Source organism: Magallana gigas, chromosome 4 (assembly GCF_963853765.1).
Source record: "Magallana gigas chromosome 4, xbMagGiga1.1, whole genome shotgun sequence".
Classification (NCBI taxonomy): domain Eukaryota; kingdom Metazoa; phylum Mollusca; class Bivalvia; order Ostreida; family Ostreidae; genus Magallana; species Magallana gigas.
In genome coordinates, this window is record NC_088856.1 from 6567238 (window position 1) to 6581399 (window position 14162).

The window sequence follows — 14162 nt, forward strand, 5'->3', positions numbered from 1 at the left end:
TTATCTTATAAAAATTACTTAAATAGCTGTTCCTTAGATGAGAATAGGCTTTACATTGAAAAAGAAAATGAGTTTCATCTTCAACTGCACCAGTTTTACAAGCATTACATTATCTTTCATTCCTAAATGTGGCATTATATCTACCACTTTCTATTGCAAGTTTATGTGCACTTAATCTTATTCTACTAATAGAGGATATATAAACGTAATCTCTCTCTCTCTCTCTCTCTCTCTCTCTCTCTCTCTCTCTCTGTATACAAACAACAAAAGTCTCTGATATAAAGTAAATTTCACACCCCGGTATAAGTTTTTTCCTAAACAAAACATCGGCATCGGATACATTCTCTGTGCGTGATACCGTGAATCTCTGTATATTTTACAACTAGCTTTGTCTATGAATTCTGTAGTACATATATACTAAGTATTTGTTTCTGATCATGTGTGTACATGTATACAGAGCCATTTTATAGCTTATTAAATATAAAGTGCTACGAAGATTGTTTTTGCGGGTAAAATTTATACACATGTATATTCAATTTATTGATAAACTTTGGTAAATGATAATGTGAGAAGATCTCGATCTCAAAGAAGATTTTTTATTAATTTTTTGGAATCGAGATTGATATGCATGCAATTTTTAAAACAGTTTATAAATAAATAAATAAATAAATAAATAAATGAAAAGTATGCAAAATGTTTCATCTCGTTTTGAAGTTAGCCAACCCTAACCCTGGAGTTGCGAAATGCCTCATGGATTTTTTTTTAAACAAGTGAAACTATTTCCAGGTCGACTCGCTCATAGTACTGCCCCGAACAACGGAAAGGGGGCTTTTCTTTCTTTCTTTTTTTCTATTGACATAAGAGAACTGCGCTTACTATTTGATTTGGAGCTTAGACACGGGGATATAGAGCCAAACAAATAATAATATTTTCAACGTAAGAACTGACCAGTGAAGTTTTAATTTCAATTCATACCAGTAAATGAGGGTCAAGACAGGAAAATGAAGCTCTTTCGATTTAACATTTCTAGATCGATTCGAATGCAATATTATATTTGTAATTTTTTTAAGCACGGGAAAGAACTTCATTAATTTTTTAGGATCATAGACAATGTTCAGACTAAATGCGATTACTTTTCATCCTACTTTTTAAAGCGAGACAAAGCATTAATATACTAATATCTGAAAATGGAAAAACCAATATGTTCTTATATATATTTCCATACATAGATCCACGACATATGGAATGTGTACGTGTTCAGAAACAATTAAGACCGAGATTCATGTTTGTAATCTTGTACAATTCAGACATTAATTTGGAGCATTGTTAATCATATCCCCATGGTACCTTACTGTGAAAAATAGCTTACTGAGGTAAGAGGTACCGGAGTCCCATTGAATTGGGCTTATTTCACGGTAGTTTTGTTTATGACAAACTGTTGGGGGATTTGACCAAAGTCTTTTCACAATGGGACAATTAGATCATGTATTTGTACTGTATTATGCTCGCCACTGACCAATCAACGCTCACCTGTTATTCATCCATAGTCCGTCAAGCTCCCACCTGAAAAAAAGCCATTAGCGTGGAGTGGTACTAACGGTGGGACGTAAAACACCTTTACTTTGCTGACCAGCCAAAAATTATATACAGGTAAATATTTTTATTTTTTCATTTACGATATGTTAAAATTTTAAAGTCCTTTTCCCATTTGGATTTTCCTTCTTACAGGACGGACTTGGCAATTCATCCACTTTCTGTGAGATTACTCTATTCGATACTACTGAATTCGCCATGTTGTAAATACTCTTCAACAATTGTTTAGTACTTGCTCTCAGTTATTATCTATATATCGAATTGTGTCCTATCAAAGTTACCTAATATATTTACAGTGGTTCACTCAAATATTTATGATCCGTTTCCCTTGATCATAACTCAGCTCTGTATAGACAATTATATATTACAAACCAAGCGGGGATATAAAATTACCTACATTTTGTATCGGGCAAGCTGATTGGTCAATCGTACCGTTTGACCTGGAGCAAAATGCGCATAGAAATATAGCTATTGAAATCCTTTCAATATTAGCATCACGGTACTGGAAGAATTACATAACAGCGACCATTTTCTCTCCCGCTAAGGTTCATTGCGCCGTGCCCGAGCGCTGGGCTTGAGAGAAGGGACGCCATTAGAGCAATGGTCAGTCGACGAAAGGGAAGAGTGAGTTTGTGGCCGAGAAGGTAGCCGAATTCTGCTGTAAGTAAATTTATTTGTATTGAGTTATAAATATCGATGAATTGCCTTGTTTACCTGTGATTATAGAGGTCGGTATTTGAGGATTCTCTGATAAGTACTGGTCAAACATTGATTAGGTCGGCCGCGGGGAGCGCGGATTTACAAATAACCACGAGGTCGGATTATTACATAATCAACATAGTTTACTTGATTGTCAAAGCGATTTGTTCTTTTCTTTTTATTTGTAAACTAGTGTTTGGATGATGTTTAACATTTTTAAGGTGTTAAATAGGTACACAACATTTTTGTCGGAGGAATTTCTTGCTCTCGCTATTGACCCGTTGACCATACATATGTTACACCATTTTCCCGTGGCACTCGGGCCATTGTAACTGACGATTAATTATTCATTAGGCAATTAATATGCACGGACGAGTGGTCATCACATGTTCAGACTAGTCATTGGGGCTGAATTACTAATGGACAGTGGGAAAACGCTGTCCGGGGTTTTAAAGGGGATTGCGCAATGGGTTTAGCTGTCGTGGAATGCGTTGCTGTGTTAACCACCACTGCATGCGTATTACTGGGTTGGCCGTTGGAGGCTCAGATATTCGATCGCACCCATGTGTTTCTTGTTCTCGTCTGCTTCAATAGCCGCTGAGGTCACCCTGTAATCGTGGCCAGAGAAGCGACCGTCCGCGCCGCCCCGGGCGTTTTCATCCGATCTGTGATAATAAATGCTTGAATTGGCAGTTAACTTGACCTAAAAAAAAACCACGCCGACCTTGAGCTCGCCTGGTCAGGCAAGGAATTTCTTTTCACACTCGCGTGGTTGAAGTAACGACCGGACGCTCTAGGAAGCATGGCGGAGAGAGGTCCTTCAGTGTCCCGGATTTAGTTGTACAGTTGTAAGAGTATGTCATTACCGCCAGCCGTAGGGAGAGTTACGTGAGAACACTGCATTAACTCTCATTCACACTGTATTGCACATGGCGCTGGTCACTCCGCTCTTTATGCAAACAACGCGAGAACACGGCCGCTCCCCTAAATACCTGAACACTCATAATATAGATACAATCTTACAGGAATGAATATTTCATTAAATTCCATCATAGGTCAGTTAAAGGTGGAGAAGTAATATTTTAGGGCGTCGAGAGCTCGAATGAACGCGATATGTCAGAATTTAATGTGTCTAAAGTACTAAACAGAGCAGTCAGAATGATAGAAGGTGTAAAGAATATTTAAACTGGAGAGATGTCAGGAATCACTAAGACAAAACCCATTCTACGATTGCGCATTTATTATTAAACGGTTTTTGATACTTAATTTAAATTTAAAGCTTAAATATGACTTGAAATATGTATATTATCATTCAACAAAATGTTTGTTTGCATCGTTTCCATGTTAGAATGTCGTAAGAGAAGTAAAATTTTAACAAATTTCATTAGTCTTACAGTTGTATACATTATAAAGCTACATGGTGTTCATTATAACGCAAGCACATTATTTCGATATATATGCACGTGTATGCATGTACACGTGTGTGTGCTAAGCAAAGGGTCAGTTACAAACATGTACATACTTATTTACGTTCGCTCAAAAATCAGTAACGGCTATATTGTTTTCGTTAAAGGTCATATATTTGCCGTTTGAATTAGCTTTCTGTCCATTTTATTTGATTCCCAAAGATCTATTTAACGGAAAACGGATTTCAAATAACCAACTCATTTCTAGAAACGTGAGCTTTTGGTTCCCTGGATGGTCAATGCAATTTTTTAAATGACACAGAAATCAACAAACTTTAGAATTGAGACAAGAGAATATATTGGCCACCCTTCTCTGTTTGATTATAAACCATTAAATATATTGATTACAACACACCCTTCTGGACCTCAGCACTTAAACATCCAGCATTTAAATTCAGTTGTTTAGACTAGCCACCTTTGGAGTTTTCGTTATTGTATTGTAAGGAGACCTTTGTGACAAAAGTTGCCTCTGGCGAATAGTCTCACCAAGGTTTAGGCGTAGAGAGCTGTACAAATTAGCCACTGCGATTTTTTGGGGTTTTTTTTTTCTGAAGCGATTATTTTTATTTTTTTTTTTTTTGAGGGCGTAGGAATATTTCCGGTTAGTCATAACCCGAACATCTTTTAAAATATTGAAATCCGTAGTATCAACAAATTCAACAAGAATTTGGCGTGTGTGTCGGGAGTAACGTTCTTTAGGTGTTTTGGCGAGTGTGAAGTATTTTGCTCTCTGTGGCGTCCATTTGCTGTTTGTTGTGCAAATGTTTTTTTCCTGGATGCAATTAATGGACGGCGCAATGAAGTGCGCAGTACTTGTTTCCAAAACAACCGTATTGAACACTGATGCTTCGTACATTGGCGATGTACAGCGGAGAAATCTGGGATCGAGGTATTTATAGCTTGACGTTTTTACCCGCTCTGACCAGCGCAGTATTGATGTACTACATATACACATATACCTGTGTAGATGGCCACAGTCTTCTGTCCATCTGATGATCAATAACTCCGCTATTCTGCCTTGTTAGAGTTTGCCCGAGGTTCAACACAACACCTGCCCAGACTAGTTATTACGAAGAATTCGCTTTTAATTGGAAAGCGTCCATTAAAAAAGGAACAGACTCAATCAACATGTTGTAAAATTGACGACTCAGGTTTTTTTTCTATCAAACAGAAAAGTTCCCATCCTCCTTTTAAACAATTTTATTTGTTGTTTTGAAGATTTTAAAGGTTTTTTATATATGTTTAATTGAAAAAAGGGTAACAAAAACAAACCCTTGGGCGAGGAATTTTCATGTTCCTACCGCGTTCTCGCTAAGAGATTCTATCTCTGGGTTCGACCAATACTGACCAGAGGCTAAATAAGATGTAGAGAAACGAGATGGTCTCAATAGATACCGGCCTTCCATTAGAATTCTTCTACACCTATTGCATTTTGTTTTACTTCGTATCCATGTCATAAAATGGCATCTTCCCACTGTTTACAATTGTCTCCGTAAAGTTACGTAAGACTTAACCCTTCTCTACTTTCTACAGGATGTAGGGACGTACGTCAGATGTCTTAATGGGCAGACATTTAACAACAAGGGACCTATCGATTAGACGGTCTTACGCCACGGAGGAAATGAGTTAATTTCTAACTTACATATCTACTACATTTACTAATGGTATATTCATAGTTTCGGGCGGAAATCGTTTGCCCAAATTATGGTCCGAACTGCTCACAGTACCAACTTCCTTAAGAGGTACGGATTGTTCCGCGTGGTCCTGTTGTTTACACGTCCTAGGATGACGAGCACCTGTTACAGATTCTTGTTTTACGCCCTGGAGTTGTTATTTTTTCACCAAAGGCTTCACTCTTTGAATGGCACTGGTAGAATTCACGGGGTATCACTGACCGTGGACTATCAATTGCCATACATGGCGTGTAAGTGATGTCGTCTGGAAGATGGAGAGGATGGCGGACCAGTGGGCCAGGTATAAAGGGAGAGCAGTCGATCTCTTGACGTCAATATGTTCATAAAGATGCATTACTGCATGTTTATGTCCACTTACAGCAGACGGTCAAATTAGTGCTCTCTCTCTCTCTCTCTCTCTCTCTCTCTCTCTCTCTCTCTCTCTCTCTCTCTCTCTCTCTCGTTTCTTTTGATAATAGATATTTTCTTTCTTTTCAACTTTTTTTCTAAAAATATTTAACCATATATCTGAGGAATACGGAATAAAATTGGTGTTAAATAGTTCTTGTGTTGATTTATCTTTACTGAAAACGCTGGTTATATTTGTTCAGTAATATCTGAATTTCCATGGAATAAGTAAAAGCTGCACATTAGAAGCCACGCTATGAAGGATATGTAAGCTACACGTGAGTGTGATTAGGAACTTGTGCACACAACTTTCGTCTTACACACAAGAATAATTCAATTCAGGTCAATTATTTATGTAAATATTAATGTATGTGAATAACAATATATTTACCTGTGCATACTTGAAAATCCAAATTTAGAAGATATTTCTTTTTAAAAAATTATATTTGCTGAAAAACAGTTTTGATGTTGTTCTGGGGTGTTCTTTGCTTTGAAAATCTCCTAACTTTGGATAATTATGTCATATTTCAAATCATGTTTATGAAAAGAAATTAATTGCCTTGAATATCATATACATAAAAGGGAAAGAGTTGCATGATAGAAAGAACAATTTATTTTTATGTGAGTGTGCAATTCTCTATATGCATATACTGTATACATGTATAGATTACCTTACATTATTACATACCTATGCAGTGGCGTAGGAGGCAAATTGAAAGTGGGGGGGCTAGACTAATCATTAGAAATCTTGATGGGTGAGATGGTCCATCCCTGATGCTATGTGCCTGATTGTTAGGTCTAACTTTGCAAAAAAAAAAAAAGCCGGGGGGGGGGGGCGAAGCCCTCTTAGCCCCCCGGTACCGACGCCTATGCTATGTATGGATAATTGGATATACACTATCATTTATTATTATGGTGTAGAACAAATGTCTGAGTTTATGAATTACTTGTACTGCACATGTAAATCGATACAAATATGAAATGAAAAGTTCACACAAATATATATGTAACAAAATCAAACTGATGTCGAGTTTTCAAAAATATACATTTTTTAGGTGCTAAGCATTCAGAGTTGTGTAAGAAAAAAAAGTCTCAATATATATTTCTTGTAAAACAAACTTTGTATTTCGATACATTAGCGCCCGTTTTTAGTCCTAAAAGGTTGAGCATATATATAACCAGTGTAGGACTTGGCGTTGTTTTCGGACACCTTCGTACAATACCGTGTAAATCCCACAGACAAGACGAAGTAAGTTTTAACGATATCAGGGAAAGGGTTGTTGACTTTAGCCAGTAGAGGCCATCACACTTTGTAATATCTCAAGTTACCGTACAATCAGAAATTGTCATTGAATTCCAGACTGCATTATAAATGGTTGACACACAGGCCTGGCAATTGCAATCTGCGGCCATTACAGAACGCAAGGGATACCGATAGACCTTGAGTAAAATCTCTTTGCGTTAATCCGATTTTAAGAAAACAGAAAAAACATGTATAATTGTTGAGCTGAATTAAAAACACATCGTCCATACACTTACTCAAATTAACAACACCTCAAGACACAAAGAGAGGGCCACAAACAAACCAAAAAACAACCATTTTATTATCGAAAGCCTGCTTTGCTTTACTATTGCCCTGCAAACATATCGGCTTAATAGACCCTTGTCAAAACTTTGCTTCAATTTAAAAAAACACGTGGTCTAAAGTTCATGATATGGTAGTATACAGGATCTAAACTTGTACGTATCGTGTACATGTACAGTGTACATGTATATCTGTTGTACAGTGTACATGTATATCTGTTGTACAGTGTACATGTATATCTGTTGTACAGTGTACATGTATATCTGTTGTACAGTGTACATGTATATCTGTTGTACAGTGTAAATGTATACATGTTGTACTGTGAACAAGTATATCTAGTGTATAATGTACATGTATATCTGTTGTACTGTAAACAATTAAGTATATCTATTGTTCAATGTATATGTATATCTGTTGTACAGTGTACATGTATATCTGTTGTACAGTGTACGTGTATATCTGTTGTACAGTGTAAATATATACTTGAGGTACAGTGTACATGTATATTTAACACTGTGCCGGATAATTATGCCAGTGCCAAGGTGGCATTTTTGCACTCGCTTAAGATGCAGTTTCGGAAAAATCCATATAAACCAAACGGTAGACCATTGTCTAGAGAGTATAAAACCACTTTTGTTTTTAGTGTGTTTCACCTGACAGGTGAGATATTTACCTTTAAAAATTAATATCCCATAGGAAAATGATAATTCCCATAGGAGAATTGATTCTCCTACAGGAAATATTGACAATCCTATAGGATTTCAAAAAAGTCCTATAGGAATTATATTTCCTATAGGAGAATGGTATTTCCTGTAGGACTTTGATTCAGACATGTAGTTTTCCTATAGGATATAAGTTTTCCTATCGGATTTTATCAAATCCTATCGGAATTGAAATTCCTATGGGAAGTTCTAGTATTCCGATATGAAATTTCAAATTACCTATAGGAATATTGTTTTTCCTATGGGAAAAATTATTTTCCTATAGGAATTAATTTTTGAAAGGTAAATATCTCACCTGACAGGTGAGATACAATGATAACAAAGGTGGTTGTTAACTCTTTAAGCCATGGTCTATCATATGGTTTATTTGAATTTTTCGATATATGCAGCTTAGACGGGTGCACAAATGCCACCTTGGCACTGGCATAATTATCCGGCACAGTGTTATTTGTTGTACAGTGTTCATGTATATCTGTTGTACAGTGTAAATATATACTTGAGGTTAAGTGTACATGTATATTTGTTGTACAGTGTACATGTATATCTGTTGTACAGTGTAAATATATACTTGAGGTTAAGTGTACATGTATATTTGTTGTACAGTGTACATGCATATATGTTGTACAGTGTAAATATATACTTGAGGTACAGTGTACATGTATATTTGTTGTACAGTGAAAATGTATATATGTTGTACAATGTAAATATATACTTGAGGTACAGTGTACATGTATATTTGTTGTACAGTGTTCATGTATATTTGTTGTACTATGTACATATATATCTGTTGGACAGTGTAAATATATACTTGAGGTACAGTGTACGTGTATATTTGTTGTACTATGTACACGTATATCTGTTGTACTCCGTACATATATATCTGTTTACCGTTATGAACACTAAATTGCAAACTATAGTACTCGATTTTTAATCGAAAGGGACATTGTTACGATTAATGTTGAAAATATTTGATTTTTTGTTTTTTATTTATGACAATATTTTGCTCTGTGATGCTTGTTAATTGGTGAATAAAACAATTTTCCAATTTGAATGACATTGTTCACATATGTTGCTTATTGGTAAATTCCTCTTTCAATTAAGATGTTTCCTAAATGTAAGTTACTTGTGAACACAGATAAACAGTTTCTAGGGACAATCTCATTCCAGTTTTATTCAGTAACATTTTATAAATCGAAAAAACCCATACTGACGTCTGTCCACATTTGTAAGAGTTTTGAGATCATCAACATCTCTCTTATTACGTGTCAGGTAACTCTCAAATGCAAATGTTGGTTTACTATTGTTAATGCCTTAGTAAAGCATTGAAACCATTAAATTGGAAAGAAAAAAAATTAAAGCTCTTTTCGTTACCATGTTTTTACATTTTAAGAGACTGTATGGTCCATACAACCCTCTTCGAACTTGCGTAACATAACATTTAGGCACCGTAAATTTAATCATATTAATTCTCTTTAAATTAGATTGTTTATCATCTCCAACACCATATATAAGTATGACGTTTAGAAACTCATCAAACTGTAGATCTGTTGAATGTTGAGACCAAACATTTAAAACAGGCAAAGTGTCTCTTAGTGGTCGGTGCTTTAGAACTTAGCAATGCATACATTTAGCTGTAGACAACAACTGGCAAATTACGAATGTATAAACTACAAACACATATGTCTGAACATACATGTACTTTATTAATCAAATCAAGGGAATTGGAAAGAAAGTTCTTGAAACTTACGAGATCTTCTTTATTAATTATTACAAACTGTTATACAATTTAACATGATTAACAAAATTAGATTTAAAAGAATTGGTGTATATGGAATAAACATACTTAAACATTATCTAATTAAATCTAAAATTTGAATTCACAGCTGGAACAGAGGCATGTACATCGATATGATTCGTAATATATCAAAAATGATAAATAAAAGAACGTATATATATATATTAGTGATTATTGATGAAATAAAATTAGGCTATATTAAGGTAACTGCAACAAATAAATATAAACATTTTTAAAAGATGAATACACGCTATCACAACTCCGAGGTTATATGCGGTTAAAAAAACTAAAAGCTTTCGAGGATAGATAAATTGTAGTTAATTTACGTGTTGCCAGGCCTATTCAGTAGAAAATTTTCCACAGTTTGCCGGCAATCCGTCGCTTGGTTCACCAGATTTTCCGAATGTTTTGGAATAGATTGCACACGATTGAACACTATTACTCACAAGAGAAGACCGAGATTCTCACTGATTATTGTCCGTGTCAATGATTCAGTACGTGGGCCTGGAGAGTGTAGATCAGAGTACATAGCTGCTTTATGATAAACCAAAGACCATGATGACGAAACTACCTAGGAGAACTGTCGTCGCCAGGTGCGGATGCGAAAATTTCACCAGGCGCGGATCCCAAAAATCCATTTGGCGCGGATTCGGAAATTTCCCCTGGGGATTTTGGGGTAGGGAACCAGGGGGTTTTTGGTTGGTGTGGGGGATCCAATGTCTAATTTTTAAAAGTTGATTATATTAATTTCTAAATTTCCTGGAAGGGTTCCATGTCCCTCTGATGGCCTCATACCACATGGGTCTAAGAAATAAAAGCGAGATAACTCAAAACTTTTACATGTATTCTAATGTTTGAGTTTAGCTGATTGTATCCAACCATCAAAACTTTATTTCTTTTTTACTGTACATCAGAATGATTCACTATAAAAATTAAATGTAAATACCATTCCCGATTGCTTGGATTATTTGCATCGAATTATTATGCATTATATACAAAAGTTTGTACAGGGTTGTTTTATTTCGATCATCTGATTCTATTTTATTCAAATATATTTTTAAGATACAGAATTTGCATTCTTCGATAAAGTAAGAACATGAATCAAAGCTTTTGGTTGAACATGATATTTTTTAGCTACATAGACATTTCTTTTCGAATTGAATTGGATTACATAACACATCGTCACAAATTGAACAATTATGATCAAACTATTACAGCGAACTCTTCCATTTTGATGAACATTTACTAGCATTCTATTCCATTTACCAACTTCTGCTAGAAATGCAACGTAATTTTTTTGTTTATTGTACAAATACGCACATAAAAAGAATATCATCTAGTTTCTCCATGCTCCATAAACTTTGACGTACAAAATGTGAAAGGTTAAACATATGTAATTTTTTTAAGCGTGTTAATGTTCTTTTTTCTGCGAATGCTAACATCTATAACAAACATATTGGTCTCAACATCGAGGCGAATCTTAAAAAGGAGCAAAATCAACCCTTATCCTTATTTATACATATATTTTATCATTATAAAGTTTGTTCTGTAATTAAGTTTTGCTCATCATATATTCGTACACATATTGATTTTATGATCAGGAAATATACTCTATTACTTATGAATATACATACATGTATATGGTATAAATCCATATGTATGACACATAGCATAGCTAAGGAGATTTAAAAAATTTTTCAATAACGCAGTTTATTGCGTAAATCATAACGTGAGAATTTTCCATCGTTACATGCTTTATTTTTTTAATACAAAGCATGTCACCGTGGCCTCAAATGACCTAGATTTCACCCCATCAGAGTAAGCCGGTTTTTTGTTACCATGACGACCACTACTTATAAACGCTGATTAGATTTTTATATATGTAGGTGAAAAAAGATACTTCGATTTTCGACCCACAGATTGAATAAAATGCTATATATACAATTTTTGCAGTCTTCCTTTAAATTGATACTGTTAGAGAGAGAGAGAGAGAGAGAGAGAGAGTCTAAAAATTCATCAACAATTTTTGCTCAAGCATGAACCGCCAAAAATTGGGAAAAGTTTATTAGTATAGAAGTATTAAAGGTTTCTGAATAATTGTTGAATCTTTTTTTGATGAAATATTACATAATTCAAAGTAGCTCAAAGGAAATTGATAGACGTATTCAAACAAAATTTGCAATCGACTCTTTAATGATCACTCAAAGCTTTGAATCATGGAAATTTTTAGTTGCAGGTCTGTAGCTCTGCGGGAAAGTTTGGTTGACATGCAGTAGAACAACTGTGCCTTCCATTCAAAAAACTTGCATTTACGGCGCACAAAACATTGCGCTTGTTTCAAAATGATTATCCAGTTCGGGGTACGAGTTGTGCGTTTTCTATCCCCTTGCTAAAACTTGGAAATAGAAAACACTCAACTCATGCATAAAACTGGATAAAAATCATATACCATCGCAAATCATGAGAGATCCTACATTTATTTCTAAAATATGTGGAAATCGTGTAAAAATTTAATATTAATAGGTAAATCATGGTTTTATGCGTCACCATGTCTCTTTAAGGAAGTATTGGCAGAATAGAATCCCTCCTAGGAAACTTAATCTGACGTTCTACTTTAAAATAACTTCAATTTTCTATGATAGATATCCTACTGTAAATATTAAGCAAAGTCGGTGTGTGGTTGTGGGAGGGGAGGGGGTCTTACTCTATAGAGCCAGCTATCAGAGGGGAATCGATTTTTGGAGATCAGAACAGTATTTCGTACAGAGAAAAATGTGTCTCATTATTTTCAATTTTATTATCATAACTCATAAGCAATTTAAAAAAAAAATAATACTTATAATTTTACCACTCATTAAGTATTGTGCATGTCAGGTAATAAACGCTTCACGCAGCATATTTTTTTATCACAGTGTCATGACAGGGGGTAAGGCAAGTCAATAAATATTGCGATTTAGAATTGTTATACCTCTATAGCTGTACATCCTTTGTTCATTCAGACATAACCTGTTAGATACAACTATCTCTCTCCAAACAATAACAGATGGCCTTTTTTACAAGCAATGATCTAATCGATGTTTCAGTGCAAATAAAATCAATGGTTATTGTTGTCTGTTTATCTTCAGTACAACATCGATTTTTTTTTATTTTCCCTGATTTCAGTACTTTTGAAAAGAAGAAAAAACAACACAACTAGGGGGCATACTGGGCCATTGTGACATGGTGACAAATCCGAGCCAGCACTGCCCCGGGTCCCCACGCTAGGGCTTATCGGGTTGACCCGGCCTACATGCGAAGCTGTAAAAGTATTGTTCAGGGATGAATGTTTTTCTGTAATCTGGATTCGATCTAACACCATTCAGATTTCAATTAGATTGGACTGATAATTTCCTTTTGGTATGTATGGAACAGAAGGCATTCAGGACCCGGCGAGCGCTGGACACATTTCGCCGACTTCACAATAACCCTACTGGGTTTTATTGACGGTTGGACCTGCCTTTTAAAGGCTGAAGGGAGAACGATGGGTTTTAAATGGTAAGGACAATTTCTGAGGCTTGTTCTGCAATTGACTTTTTACTTAGTTTATTTTTATTGTGAAATTCATCACAGTATATATACATCGAATTCGAGTTACATATGATTATTTTTTTTTTAATTTACAAATCCATTGATGTTTTATTTAAATCGCCCCCACACTCCACGTTTTATGAGATTAACCCTAATTTTATTTTTCTTCACCGAAGGCTCTTTTTAATTCAATACCCACTCTACCGGATAAAAGTATGAACAAATATTTGATCACAAATCTCGACTCGACTGCACTGAGTTTTCCTCGAATATTAGCATCTTACAATGTTTACCTTGCCCGATCCGACCTTCCTTCATCGACCGCCCCCCAAAAAACCTGTCAATGTAAGTACCCGTAAAACGGAAATAATATCAAATAACGCTGCAACACTAGTTGATTGCTCATCGCGGCAGTACCCAGGGTAACAATTGCCAGATCACAGTATATGGGGTCGTAAAGATGATATTACCGAATCCGCTGTTTATTCGCGTTACCCAATATTTATCTTATTGTTTCCCTCCCGAACACGTTTTATGGGGATAATCTCTCAGAATGTCGGCGGACCTATTTACCTGTGTAATGGATGTTGCGTGGGGAGGAGGGGGGGGGGGTGTGAGCGGTAACTATACATACGTCGTCCCTGTGTCTAGCAA

The 14162-nt window shown here is 35.4% G+C and overlaps 1 long non-coding RNA gene across 1 annotated transcript; it reads left to right on the forward strand.

The window, feature by feature from the left end:
* Nucleotides 1-1552: 1552 nt before the first annotated feature.
* On the forward strand, nt 1553-5620 carry LOC109620748 (uncharacterized). Its single transcript, XR_002201410.3, has 3 exons — nt 1553-1650; nt 2139-2253; nt 5292-5620. It is a non-coding gene; the product is annotated as an uncharacterized lncRNA (long non-coding RNA).
* Nucleotides 5621-14162: the final 8542 nt, after the last annotated feature.